Source organism: Octopus sinensis, linkage group LG29, assembly GCF_006345805.1.
Source record: "Octopus sinensis linkage group LG29, ASM634580v1, whole genome shotgun sequence".
NCBI classification, from domain to species: domain Eukaryota; kingdom Metazoa; phylum Mollusca; class Cephalopoda; order Octopoda; family Octopodidae; genus Octopus; species Octopus sinensis.
The window spans coordinates 14,280,895-14,296,523 of NC_043025.1; the positions used below are offsets into that span (position 1 = coordinate 14,280,895).

Genomic DNA, 15,629 nt, shown 5'->3' on the forward strand with positions numbered 1-15,629 from the left:
CCATCATGCACACACACACACACAGAGCATCATGCACACACACACACACACACCATCATGCACACATACACACACACACCATCATGCACACACACACACACACACACAGAGCATCATGCACACATACACACACACACCATCATGCACACACGCACACCATCATGCACAACACACACACATCATGCACACATACACACACACACACACACCATCATGCACACATACACACACACACACACACAAACACAGCATCATGCACACATACACACACACACACACCATCAAGCATACATACACTGAAGCTGATGAGAGGTAAGTCTTCTCCAGGATAAGACACCAGTCTCTCAGATGTTAACACTACCCCAGATGATCAGGTACCTACTCTCTTTCTCTCTCTCTCTCACCACAGGTAGATATAAACTGAGGTCATGTAGAATATAGTGTTACGGAGACACTGTGATGAGAGATAAATCTCCCCCTGGATAAGACACCAGTCTCTCAGATGTTAACATTCCCCCAGTTGAATTGCTACCTATTCTCTCCCTCATCACAACCAGGTGTGAACTGAGGGAATGGAGAATATAGCGTTGTGCCACAGAGACACTGTGATGAGAGATAAATCTCCTCCTGGATAAGATGCTAGTCTATCACAAGTTAACACTCTCCCAGATGATCTGGTACCCTTTCTCTCCCTCATCACAGCCAGGGGGTAAACTGAATATAGTGCGATGTCACAGAGAGAGACACAGAATATGGGTGCAAAGATAATATAATGACAAAGATGGACTCAGGTGGGTTTGAAACCAAAACTTTTCAACTGATAAGTCTACTTCTTATAACCTTTAGGTCATTCGTTTCACATACATGGGGGGGGTGTTGGAGGGGTGGAGAGAAAGAGAGTATGTGTGAGTGTAAGTGAGTGTATGTGTGTGTGTGTGCGTGTGACTGTGAGATTGAGTGTATGAGAGTGTGTGTGAGTATGTGAGTGTGTATGAGTATGCGTGAGTGTGTATGAATATGCAAGAGTGTGTGTGTATGCAAGAGTGTGTGTATGCAAGAGTGTGTGTGTGTGTATGCAAGAGTGTGTGTGTGTATGCAAGAGTGTGTGTATGCAAGAGTGTGTGTGTGTATGCAAGAGTGTGTGTGTGTATGCAAGAGTGTGTGTATGCAAGAGTGTGTGTATGCAAGAGTGTGTGTGTATGCAAGAGTGTGTATGCGTGTGAGTGTGTGTGTGTATATGCAGAGTATGTGTGTATGCGTGTGTGTGTGTATGTGTGTCTGAGTGAGTGTGTGTGTGTGTGTGTGTGTGTGAGATTGAGTGTATGAGAGTGTGAGTGTGTGTGAGTATGTGTAAGTGTGTGTGTATGTGTATGCATGAGTGTGAGTGTATGCATGATTGTGTGTGTAAGCGGAGTGTGTGTTTATGCAGAGTGTGTGTGTGTGTGTGTGTCTGCTTGTTAGCTACCTAAGTATGGGTGAGAGTATGTATGCCGTCAGAATGTGAATGCGTGTATGTGTATGTGTATACAGATGTTGATAAATATTTAAGTATACGTGGGAGAGCTGTGTGTGTGTGTGTGTGTGTACACACACACACACAAACAGATGGATACTTGTTTATATATGACGTAATATATGTAAAGGAGAAAACATACACACACACACACACACACACACGGACATTCATATATAATGTAATATAAGTGAAGACATATAAACATATACACACATGGGCAGTGGTATCTATGCATATACATACTTATATATAAAAACGTGCACATACCAACATTCATGGGTGTTGGTATGTGTGCATGTGTATATATACATATATATATATATATGTAAAGAGGGTAGAAAAAGATGTATAAATAGGTAGACAATGAGAATATGAGGTGAAAGACAAGTTACACATACACATGTATGTATATATAGATATGTATGTGTATATATATAATATATATATATATATATATAATATATATATGATATATATGTATGTATGTATGTATGTATTGTGTTTTATGTATATATATATATGTATATATATATATGTATATATATATAATGTATGTGTATTATATATATATATGTTTGTGTGTGTATATATATATTATATGTTTGTGTTGTGTTATATATATATATATATATATATATTTGTGTATATATATATATATATGTATATATATATATATGCATATATATATATATGTATATATATATGTGTGGTGTGTGTGTGTGTATATATATAATATCACAGGGATGGTGGGAGAGAGAGAGGGAGAGATGAGAAAGTAAGAATAGAGGAGGAAGAGAAGGAAAAGAGCAGTTCAGAGAAAACAAAGAACGCAATTGCCAGCCCAGACAACTCAAGAGATAAACATCACCATCATCATCATCATCAGTAAGAGTGTTGGCAATGTTTAGAGGTGGTAGTCACATAGTTTGGAGAGGTTCATTGGTTTGGTGTAATGTCTGGATTTAGAGTGTTGGGGGGGGGGAGCCTGAACATTGTTGCATGGCAACCACACCAACCACCAACTTCAACAACTTTGGGGTGTATCTCTTATATAAAATCCGTTCTGTCTGTCTGTGTGTCTTCTAGGATCTCGGGCATCCTCCATCCGATTTTTTTCTCCTTTTCTCCCGTACATGTTTCAGTCATTAGACTGCAGCCATGCTGGAGCAACACCTTGAACGATTTCTACTCAAATGAATTGACCCCCCCAATACACCCACTACACTCTTGGAGTGGTTGGCATTAGGAAGGGCATCCAGCTGTAGAAACACTGCCAGATCAGACTGGAGCCTGGTGCAGCCATCTGGCTTCCCAGATCCCCGGTCGAACCACCCAACCCATGCCAGCATGGAAAACGGACGTTAAACGATGATGATGATGATGATGATATATATATATATATATATATATATATATAGACATACACCTTGCCAGCCTCCCCTGGCACCCGTGCCGGTGGCACGTAAAAAGCACCCACTACACTCACGGAGTGGTTGGCATAAGGAAGGGCATCCAGCTGTAGAAACACTGCCAGATCAGACTGGAGCCTGGTGCAGCCTCCTGGCTTCCCAGAACCCCGGTCGAACCGTCCAACTCATGCCAGCATGGAAAACGGACGTTAAACGATGAATGATGATGATGTATGTATGTATGTATGGTAGGGTGCTGAAAGGTTCCTGGTTTTGGGTAAAAAAAAATACAAAAGAAGCAATTAGGATTTTATTGAACATATTCCCCCCACCCACTATCCCAGATCTACACACTTATTGCCATACTGTGTTTAATAACACAAAACTATCTCCATTTAATTAATGTAGTCCTAGATACACAATGCCTGAATAAAAAACAGGGATGGTCACAGCTGGAACATTTTTGATCACAGGTCTACTGGATCAGGACTGACCTGGGGCTAAACAACAATAAGGGAGAACATGTTAGATAATGTAGTCCTAGGTACACTATGCCTGAATAAAAGACAGGATGGTCACGGCTGGAGCATCTTTGATCATAGGTCTGCTGGATCAGGACTGACCTGGGGCTAAACAACAAGGAAGGACACATTAAATAATGTAGTCCTAGATACACTATGTCTGAATAAAAGACAGGATGGTCACAGCTGGAACATCTTTGATCACAGGTCTACTGGATCAGGACTGACCTGGGGCTAAACAACAAGGTAAGACACAGATAATGTAGTCCTAAAATAAAAGACAGGATGGTCACAGCTGGAGCATCTTTGATCATAGGGCTGTCAAACCCAATCTAATCTGGGGGTAGAACCCTGATATAATAATAATATTAATTCACCACAATCCACGTCACACACAATGGTTGACAGTCACCATCAATCAAATGACACGAAAGCCTACATAATGTCCTTTACGGTTTCTGGTTCGCATATTCATTAACCTACTTCTAACGAGCTATTTATGGTGGAATGAAAACAGTCGGCTGCTGCTGCTGCTGCTGCTGCTTCCAAAAGAGCACCTCAGACAGAGATAGGGTGGCATCTCACCTTTGCCCACAAACACAGAGGTCTTATTGTTTTACTCACTCAGTGGCTGTTGTTTTTGTTTTTTGTCGTAAGAAAAGGCTTGGCTGTGTGGTAAGAAGCTTGCTTATCAACCACATGGTTCTGGGTTCAGTCCCACTGTGTGGCATTTTGGACAAGCATCTTCTAGCATAGCGTCAGGCTGACCAAAGCATTGTGAGTGGATTTGGTAGACGGAAACTGAAAGAAGCCCCTTGTACATATACACACGCATGCACATGTGTGTGTGCGGGCATGTCTCTGTGGTAAGAAGCTTGCGGTAAGCTGGCAGAAATGTTAGCACGCCAGTCGAAATGCTTAGTGGCATTTCGTCTGTCTTTACGTTCCGAGTTCAAATTCCGCAAAGTCGACTTTGCCTTTCATCCTTTCGGGGTCGATTAAATAAGTACCAGTTACGCACTGGGGTCGATATAATCGACTTAACATGTTTGTCTGTCTCCTCTGTGTGTAGCCCCTTGTGGGCACTAAAAAAATTTTTAAATAAGAATCTTGCTTCTCAATCACATGGTTGTGGGTTCAGTCCCACTGTGTGGCACCTTGAGCAAGTGTTTTCTACTGTAGCCTCGGGCCAGCCAAATCCTTGTGAGTGGATTTGGTAGATGGAAACTGAAAGCCAGTCGTGTCAGGAGCATGCATAGCTATGTGGTAAGAAGCTTACTTACCAACCACATGGTTCCAGGTTCAGTCCCACTGTGTGGCATCTTGGGCAAGTGTCTTCAGCTATACCCTCAGGCTGACCAAATCCTTGTGAATGGATTTGGTAGACGGAAACTGAAAGAAGCCAGTCGTGTCAGGCGCAGGCATAGCTATGTGGTAAGAAGGTTGATTACCAACTACATGGTCCCAGGTTCATTTCCACTGTGTGGCACCTTGAGCAAGTATCTTCTACTGTAGCCTCGGGCCAGCCAAATCCTTGTGAGTGAATTTGGTAGACAGAAACTGAAAGAAGCCAGTCGTGTCAGGCGCAGGCATAGCTATGTGGTAAGAAGCTTGATTACCAACTACATGGTCCCAGGTTCATTTCCACTGTGTGGCACCTTGAGCAAGTATCTTCTACTGTAGCCTTGGGCCAGCCAAATCCTTGTGAGTGGAATTTGGTAGACAGAAACTGAAAGAAGCCAGTCGTGTCAGGCGCAGGCATAGCTATGTGGTAAGAAGCTTGCTTACCAACTACATGGTCCCAGGTTCATTTCCACTGTGTGGCACCTTGAGCAAGTATCTTCTACTGTAGCCTCGGGCCAGCCAAATCCTTGTGAGTGAATTTGGTAGACAGAAACTGAAAGAAGCCAGTCGTGTCAGGCGCAGGCATAGCTATGTTGTAAGAAGCTTGTTTCCTAAACACGACTGTGGGAAATCTACGGCAAACAAGACGTTCTCCCAATAGGGGCATATTTGCGGCTGGGGACCGCTAGGGAACTGCCTATTCCCAAGATCCTTCAAACATTCCTCATGTAATAGATAATAATTGTTGATTCCCAGACCGGGCGTTGTGAGTGTTTATTGAGCAAAAACACCTAAAAGCTCCACGAGGCTCCGGCAGTGGGGGGGGGGGGGTGATCCCTGCTGTACTCTTTCACCACAACTTTCTCTCACTCTTACTTCCTGTTTCTATTGTACCTGTATTTCAAAGGGCCGGCCTTGTCACTCTCTGTGTCACGCTGAATATCCCCGAGAACTGCGTTAAGGGTACACGTGTCTGTGGAGTGCTCAGCCACTTACACGTTAATTTCACGAGCAGGCTGTTCCGTTGATCGGATCAACCGGAGCCCTCGTCGTCGTAACCGACGGAGTGCTTCCATGACCAATAATTGTTGTCTATTACTTTGCCTGGAAACAAGTGAGGATTGGTGACAGGAAGGGCATCCGGCTGGGGGAAAATTTCATCTCAACAAATATCTGTTGGACCGACTGACTGATGCAAGCCTGGGAAAGTGGACATTGAGCGATGATGATGATGGTGATATGCTTGTGGTTGAAACGGTTTTGACCATAGATCTACCAAACCAAGGACTAAATGACCAGGACTGAATGACATCATTAGTGACCAGAAGAGTGAGGGGTGGGGAGGAAAAAGATTACATAATCAGACAGGAGAGATTGAGGACACACAGACATGAGAGGGAAAATTGATGATAACAGCGATGATGATGATGATGTATGTCTGGTTTCAAACAGGTTTAGCATGTTGGTAGTTAATAGAGAGATGGAGTATGAGTGAGGGAATGAGTGAGTGAGTGAGAGTGAGTGAATGAGTGTAATCGAATGTGAGTGAGAAAGTGAATGAGTGAATGTGTGTGTGTGAGAGTGTGAGTGTGTGTAGCTGACAGGAAATAGCTCAATGAGGTCATTTAATGCACGATTGCTTCCCAGCTATTTGATCTCTGTTAAACTCAATCGCTAAAGGTACAAGGACACCCAGCCGAAAAGGTCAAATCAAGAACACACCCCACCAAAAAAAAAAGAAAAGAAAAGAAAAAAAACAAGAACCGGGAGAAGGGAGAAAAGCAAACAAGAAGGGACAGAGAGATTCTGAACCAATTGCAAAGCAATTAACCTGTAGTGAGCGAGCCATTCGTGGTTCCATCTGCGCAGACCGACCACCTATGGACCTGAGAGTTTGGAGAGGTCCTCCTTTATCGTCATTGCCCAGGTCTTCAGCTGCCTACCCGTGCACTTGCGCCAACTGGGGAGTGGAGGTGGGAAGAGGACATCGCAAAGCAGCTCACCCTAACCCTGGGCATCTAGGAGTGTGGTAACTCCCAAAATAAAAACTGGTTGAGAGCAAAGGGGACATTTATATTTTTTGTCCCATCAAAGACATATATACACAGAACCAACTGCCCACCCAGGAATAAGATATATATATATATATATATAAGGATAGAGGTCCTTCCCGAGATGGTTTCCAGGTTTCTCTGGGGAATATCCTCCTTCCCTGGATGGGGCACTAGTCTGTCTCAGGGTTACTAACTTTTCCCAGCTGAATGAAGAGGAACAATGCAAAATTAGGTGTTTTGCTCAAGAGCACAACACGAAAGCCTGGTTCAGGAATTGAAACCACAATTTTACGATCATGAGTCTAACACCCCCTAACCACTAAGCCACGGTAACTCCAAAAATATGTGGTCAGAGAAAGAAGACTTTTTTTTTTGTGTGTGTGTCAGTCACGGATAAATTGAACTGCACCAGAGACAATGGTGTATGGGAGTGTAGTAACTCCTGTTGCAGATGAAGACGTCCATAGTAACTAAGATGACCAGTTTTCTCTTCGGTTGATGTGTGACAAAAAAACGAAGGGCCACAATGAATAGGGAGATTATGGGAGACCTATTCACTCTGTACCAACATTGAAGGGCTGACAAAACGTTTATGATTACGACAGAGGGAACCTTGTATGTGGGAGTTCAAAATGCTGCAAATAACAGCCAAATTCCCACAAATCATACCATACCAGCTTTAAATAACATGAAGGGCACATGGCAGGGCCCTAAAAATATGTAAAACGATAGAAAGGTCATAGCTTGAATGTACTAGTGTAAGTCTGTCGTATCACAGGTGACAGAGTTAAAACAAGGAAAGGCACATTAGATAATGTAATCCGAGATACACTGTGTCTGAATAAAAGACAGGATGGTCACAGCTGGAATGTCTGATCATAGGTCTTGATAACAACAAGGAAGTAGACTCCCGTAAACAATGTGGCACATTCGCAAACAACATAGGCACACACATGTGGCATCAACAAAATTTGCAGCCACATGCACACAACCAGCACATCACACACCTGCAACATGTTGCATCTGCAAACTTCACAGACACCCACACACACACGCACACACAGAGCTTCCTCAAAATTCACACACACACACATCCAAAAGACTGCATACATATCCGCAAACACTGCAGACACACACACACACCATAGCTTCACTTTTCTCTCCCTGACACCCACCGCCAAACCCAGGAAGTGGTTTAGTAAACTAACAGAGAGGGTAAGCTAAAATTAAATTGAACTATAAAAAAAAAAATATATAACGGCCCATGATCCAATTTCTGGGGTATCTGGGACGGACGTTATCTAATGCATCCATCATCTTAAATAAGTTTTTAAAAATACTTTTAGAAGCTGCTCTCAATAGTTTCTACAATAATACCATATAGGCATAGGAGTGGCTGTGTGGTAAGTAGCTTGCTTACCAACCACATAGTTCTGGGTTCAGTCCCACTGCATGGCACCTTGGGCAAGTGTCTTCTACTATAGCTTGTGAGTGGATTTGGTAGATGGAAACTGAAAGAAGCCCGTCATATATATATATATATTATATATATATATATATATATATATATATATAATTATATATATTACTTTATTTAAAGCAGCAAAAAATTCAACAAAACCTGTTACTCTGAGTTTCACGTTCCCGTTCGTCGGACAGCAAGTGTCTTCTACTATAGCCTCGGGCCGACCAAAGCATCGTGAGTGAATTTGGTAGACGGAAACTGAAAGAAGCCCGTCGTATATATGTATGTGTGTGTATATGTTTGTGTGTCTGTGTTTGTCCCCCCAACATCACTTGACAACCAATGCTGGTGTGTTTACATCCCCGTAACTTAATGGTTCGGCAAAAGAGACTGTTAGAATAAGTACTAGGCTTACAAAGAATAAGTCATGGGGTCGATATGTTTGACTAAAAGTGGTGCTGCAGCATGGCCACAGTCAAATGACCGAAACAAGTAAAAGAGTGAGTAAAGAGCTAATTTATGTTCCATACACCAGATTAATTAATTAGTGACAAAGCTAATTTACTAAATTCTTCGTTATTTACAAAGGCAGGGAGTCTCAACAGAAATTAGCCCATCAAAAAGGGTTTAATTAAGGAGGAAATAAAAATAGCCTTGGTGGGGGTGGGGCAAGAAATTAAATAATTTAAAAATTTAAAAAAACAAACTCTCAAAACCTTATTTTAACGAAAGAAGACAGACTTGTCCACTGTGCACACCCGTTTCCCACCCCTGTATTCAATCTCCATGGCGCCCTGCCCTCTTACACGATGCACAATAGACAATTGGGTAATGATTAGAGGAAGAATTTGACTTATTTCTAGCAGGTGGAGGGAGCTACCAAACCACAGACTTCACTGCATCAGCGTCAACTCTGCTAGTAGTAGTAGTAGTAGTAGGGTGATGATAGTAGTAGTGATGGTTGTGGTAGTAGTGGTGGTGGTAATAGTTATGGTAGTGGTGGTAGTATTAATGAATGATGTTTGTAGTAGTAGTAGTAGTAGTAGTAGTAGTAGCAGCCGCAGCAGCAGTAGTAGTAGTAGTAGCAGCAGCAGCAGTAGTAGTAGTAGTAGCAGCAGCAGCAGTAGTAGTAGTAGCAGCAGTAGTTGTAGTAGTAGTTATATAACAGATGGCGTAATACAAGGTAGGGCAGTGGTAGTGCTGACGGTGGTAGTAGCAATAATAATAACAATAATACTAGTAGTAGTAGTAGTAGCAGCCGCAGCCACGGCAGCAGCGGTTCCATCCATCCTTTCACTTATAGAGTTTAGTGTTTTTTTCCTAAGCTAAAAAAGCAAACAGACATTTCTTTTGCAAGTCAGCAATAAAAACAAAAACTGGCAACGAAGAAGAAGAAGAAGAAGACGACCTGGGAACTGAAGAAGAAGACCCGGCTGTCTGAGATGCCAGACATATTTCAGTCAGTCACCTGACTACAACAAGACAGATGGGAAAAGGGGGGGGGGGTGGCGAGGAGAGGATGGCGGTGGGGGTGTAGGAAATGGAGTTGCATAGCATTTTGTTTACTCTTTTACACTTGTTTCAGTCATTTGACTGCGGCCATGCTGGAGCACCGCCTTTTTTTAGTCGATTGAATCGACCCCCAGGACTTATTCTTTGTAAAGCCTAGGACACTTATTCTATCGGGTCCCTTTTGCCGAACTGCTACGTTATGGGGGGACGTAAACACACCAGCATCGGTTGTCAATCGATGTTGGGTAGGGGGGGACAAACAAAGACACACAAACATATATATACTCTTTTACTTGTTTCAGTCATTTTGACTGCGGCCATGCTGGAGCACCGCCTTTAATCGAGCAACTCGACCCCGGGACTTATTCTTTTGTAAGCCCAGTACTTATTCTATCGGTCTCTTTTGCCGAACCGCTAAGTTACGGGGACATAAACACACCAGCATCGGTTGTCAAGCAATGCTAGGGGGACAAACACAGACACACAAACACACATACATACATATATATATATGCATACATATATACGACTGGCTTCATTCAGTTTCCGTCTACCAAATCCAATCACAAGGCTTTGGTCAGCCTGAGGCTATAGTAGAAGACACTTGCCCAAGGTACCACGCAGTGGGACTGAACCCGGAACCATGTGGTTGGTAAGCAAGCTACTTACCACACAGCCACTCCTGCGCCTTATTATTATCATTACTATAATTCTGAGTTCAAATTTCACTGAGGTCAACTGTACTTTTCATCCATTCGGGGGTTGATAAAATAAGTACCAGTTGAACACTGGGGGTCGATATAATCAACTTACTCCTCACTCAAAATTTCAGGCCCTGTGCCTACAGGGGACAGAATTATCATCATCATCATCATCATTGAAAGCAGCAAGTTGGCAGAACTGTTAGCATTGCCAGGCAAGTTGCTTAGAGGCATTTCAGTTATCTTTGCATTCTGGGTTCAAATTCCACTAAGGTCAACTTTGCCTTTCACCCTTTCAGGGTCAATAAAATAAGACCTAGTGGGACACTGGGGATTGATGTAACTGACTAGCCCCATCTCACAAAATTCCAGAGGTTGTGCCCTCAGTAGAAAGGCCTATTATTATTATTATTATTATTATTGAGTGAGAGAGCAGTGCATGCCATCAAAGTGACACTGGGGTACAAATATACGAAGCCCAGTATACCCATAATGACTACCCGTCTGATAAGGGTACACCAGGCACATGCATCACAACCATATGTGCGCGACATAGTGATCTCATATCAAGATAAACTGCGCATGACCTTGCAGGTGGGGCCCAGTTAGAATTTTTTTCAAGTTGAGTAACCCATCCCGCTCAAAAGATCCCTGAATAAGGGTTGTTTAAGGGTGTTGAACGAAACACCCATGTTTCCAGAGTTGAATTATCCAAACCCCAAAGAATTCCTCTCAACACATGGCTATGATGCTCCCCCACTACTTCTGCTCGTGATCAGAGATGCACATATCGTCAGCCACTAAGGGACATGCTCAACTGGTTAAGGTCAAACAACTGACAAGCAAATCTGTGGTATTGAGCAGAATATTTGCTGTAGGCCATCTTTTATACCAAGACAAAACAATGTACATGATAACACTTCCAATCAGTTAAGATCAGAAGCCATGAGAGCCAGTGCCTGGTACAGCATCAGGGCATTTATTATTATTATTATTATTATTATTATTATCATTATTATTATTTAATCTTTGTCTTCCTTTAAAACCCAGGCTTCTTGTCTCCGACAGCTCTCGGTCTCCTTTGAAAGGGAATGAATGAATGAAAGAAGTTATTACTGTTAAGTAGATTAATTTTGGAGGGGAGGGGTTAATGCTAAAGGCGGGGGTGGAGTGAGGGTGGAGGGTGGCTGTGACAGAAAATGGAAGAAAGGGGTGTGAAGTGAAAGAGACATTACGGTGAAATCGGATGATGAAAGGGGTCGATGGATGCTAAGACAGCTTATGATGCGGATGTGTGCATGCGTGTGCACACATATGCACAGCTGCATACGTGTGTGTGCACACACTGTACATACACACAGGAATAATATATATATGTGTGTGTGTGTGTGTGTGTGCGTGCGTACATACATACATAGACACAGACATGTATAATACATATACAGATATATACATATGTATACACACATATACACACACAAATAATATATGTGCAAATACACACATACACACACATATATACACACGTGCACACATATGCATACACACACACACACAAATAATATGTGCATATGCACACACGTGCACACATGCATACACACACAAATAATATGTGCATATACACACATATATATACACATGCACACACATATGCATACACACAAACATATATATATATATGCACACACACACACACAGACACAAATATATATGCACACACACAATCCTAGAATAAGGTTTATAGTATGAAAGAAGGGGTCAGACAAGCAGAAGTGGGGCCAGCTCCAAGCAATATTAAACCTTTTGTTCCCAGTATTTCTCTTGAAACACAATGCCTTCAGTTTTAATTAATTTCGAAAATAACGAAGCACTTGCCAATTAATCTGTTGTTTGGAACATTAAATTAACGAAGTTTTAATGAAAGGGTTTTCTTTTCAGTCCTGTAAAGCAATTTGTTTCATAGGACCAGTGGGGGGGTGGTCTCAGATGGATTGATATCAAGAGGGTTAAGACAAATATGATGGAACCTCAATCAGACAATTTGGATATTTTTGTGTCCTTATATTTTCGAACAGGGGTTAGTATTGTAGAGCCAGGCAGGATCTCCGCACACAGGTTCGATCAAACCACTAGTCTCTTTGGATTAGCTTTTAAGTGGCTGAGTACCTCTCAGGCATGTATCTATGATAAAAAAAATCCAAAAAGGAAAGAAAACAATCCTGTGGTGGGATTGAACCCAGAAATGGAAGACTGTAGCGCTAACTCCTTAACCACACCACCACACTAGTACAAAACACTTAATCTTTAGAAGAGAGAGAGGTGATAATGTTAATCCAAGCTAATCGGATTAGCTCATCACAAGATCTAATTAGCCTCAAGACAGGGGAGTGAGCCAGCAATCTGACAGGGGGGGTTAGGGGTCAACCAACAAGGTCTTCCGTTGCCATGTAGTAGTTGTCAAGAACAGAGCAGGGTAAGGTGTAGGGGACAGGGTAAAGTGTAGGGGACAGGGTAAGGTGTTGGGGAGAGGACACGGCGTCAGGGAGAGGGGGGAGTAATTAGGTAACGAGCTTGTGTTGATGATGCTAACGATGCATGTCAGTCGGTCTATCTGCACTGCAATTATCTCTCTCACTTCTCTCAGTCATCTAACTGCAGCCATGCTGGAGCAACATGTTGAATTTTTAGTCAAATGAATCGCCCCCCCCCAGTACTTTTATCCTGTCTTTTCTTTTTTTTTAAAGCCTGGTACTTATTTTATTGGTCTCTTTTGCTGAACTGCTAAGTTAGAGGCACATCAGCATACCAACACTAGTCAAGGTGTGTGGGGGGTGGAACAAAGGCACACATGATGGGTTTCTTTCAGTTTCTGTAAACCAAATCCACGCTGTCGCCATGCACGAGGCACCCACACTGGCTCCACACGAGACACCCGCACTAGCGCCATGCATGAGGCACCCGCGCTGGCATCACACATGAGGCACCTGGGCTGGTTCCACTAAAAAGCAGCCATGCTCATGCCACGCAAAAAGTACCCCATACACTCTGCAAAGTGGTTGGCATCAGGAAGGGCATCCGACAGTCACAGGACCCATGCCAAGAGACAACAGAACCCTGGTGCAGCTCCCTTGCTGGGCAACACCTGTCTGACCATCCGATCCCTTTCAGCATGGAAGACAGACATTAAACGATGACGTTACACACACACCCAAACATATAGACTGAACATTCAAATGTCATCAGCCTGTTGTGTGTACGTAAGCCAGTCAGTCTTAGATTCCAGCCAACAGAGTAGAGAGCATTTGATAAAATATACACCCACTTCACGACACATGAACCTAATTATTATTTACACAGGGACACATGACTTTAAACACCCTTCAAACACTACACACAAATTGGTATGTTTAACTCTTAAATTATAGATGTTATCAACATCATCATTATTACATTCCTACAATAACAGACACATGACCACTGTATGTGTTTATATGTGTGTGTATATGTATGCACACACCAAGCTTCAACTAGATAACTTTACAAGATATATATATATATATATATATATATACTAGAAGTATCGCCTGGCGTTGCTCGGGTTTGTTTCGACCCTTTAGAATTGGAATTTTTGAAAAGTAAAAATTTTGCATTATGTAGCTTGTTATTCTCTTTAAGTGAACATTTTTCTGGTTGAAATACACCGAAAAATGGTGACACAGCAGTCAAAACATCGTTAAAAATATAGGGATTTTCATAGAAAACAAGCACCTTTTTGATGTAAATAATTTTTGGTGTTAACATGGTCCAATTTGAATTTTTTTTCTTCTACGGAAGGAAGAGCAAGCCTTCTTCTATCATACTCTCAATTTTGGTCAACTTGTGTCGCAGGGTCTCGGAGGAGACAGTGTTAGTTGAAGGCTACCAAACCTGCCATACACAGACAACTTCAGCTTTATATAGAGAGATTTATAAATTATCCTCCATGTTAAGTTAGTTTAATCGTGATACATCACTCGCCGCCACCGAGTTGGGTGCTAGGCATAACAGCTACTTAAAGGAAGGGGCTGCGAAAAAGAAAAAAAAAAAAAATTAAGAACCCTTGATTTAGACTAAGGGAGCACCTACCCTGACTGATGCTGAGAAGGAAAGGACATGGGAATGTTATTAAGCGAGTCAACAGAGGGGAATGCACACAAGGAAGGGAGAGAGAGAAGGGACTACTTGACAAAGGGACCAGCCACTGATGTTAATAGCTGTAAGCCTGAAAATGCAATTAAGGATATGAAGAAAGAGAAAGCAGCTGTTTTAACAGGGGCAGTCATTAACCCTTCTGTTACTATATTTCTGGGGAGATGTACAGCCTTTATTTCATCATAAACTTAAATACAGAGATCCCTAAAAACTAACCCTAACCCTACGACACCTCTGTATTTAAGCAGAGCCCATTTAACATCCATTTTCCATGCTGGTATGGGTTGGACAGCTTGACAGGAATTGGCAAGGCCAGAGGCCACACCAGGTCCCATGGTCTGTTTTGGCTTGGTTCCTTCAACCAGCTTCCAGGAATGGGTTTAATATGCAAATTGGTTTACATCATTTACATTTGACAGATATTTGTCCTCATCTTGTTTGTTGTTAACACATTTCGCGGCCTCGTGCCGGTGGCACGTAAAATGCACCATCCATTCGTGGCCGTTGCCAGCCTCGCCTGGCCCCCGTGCTGGTAGCACATAAAAAGCACCATCCGATAATGGCCGTTTGCCAGACTCGTCTGGCACCTGTGCCGGTGGCACATAAAAAGCACCCACTACACTCACGGAGTGGTTGGCGTTAGGAAGGGCATCCAGCCGTAGAAACATTGCCAGATCAGACTGGAGCCTGGTGCAGCCTTCTGGCTTCCCAGACCCCAGTTGAACCGTCCAACCCATGCTAGCATGGAAAGCGGACGCTAAACGATGATGATGATGATGATGATGATAACAGCAACTTAAAGGAAGGCTGGAGGGTATATCAGCCGAAACGTTGTGTTAACAACAAACAAGATGAGGACAAATATCCGTCAAATGTAAATAACGTAGATAATTCCTCATCTCTTAAATATACCCAC

The 15,629-nt window shown here is 42.6% G+C and overlaps 1 protein-coding gene and 1 long non-coding RNA gene across 6 annotated transcripts in view; one reads left to right on the forward strand and one right to left on the reverse strand.

Moving 5' to 3' along the window:
- LOC115226085 (CAP-Gly domain-containing linker protein 1) overlaps positions 1 to 15,629 on the reverse strand; it is a 207,699-nt gene that overhangs the window by 170,743 nt on the left and 21,327 nt on the right. The gene's annotated exons all lie outside the window — the stretch shown is intronic.
- LOC115226088 overlaps positions 9,754 to 15,629 on the forward strand; it is a 37,432-nt gene continuing 31,556 nt past the window's right edge. Inside the window, exon 1 of the long non-coding RNA XR_003883001.2 lies at positions 9,754 to 9,768. This is a non-coding gene — a long non-coding RNA (uncharacterized LOC115226088). The remainder of the gene's footprint in view (positions 9,769 to 15,629) is intronic.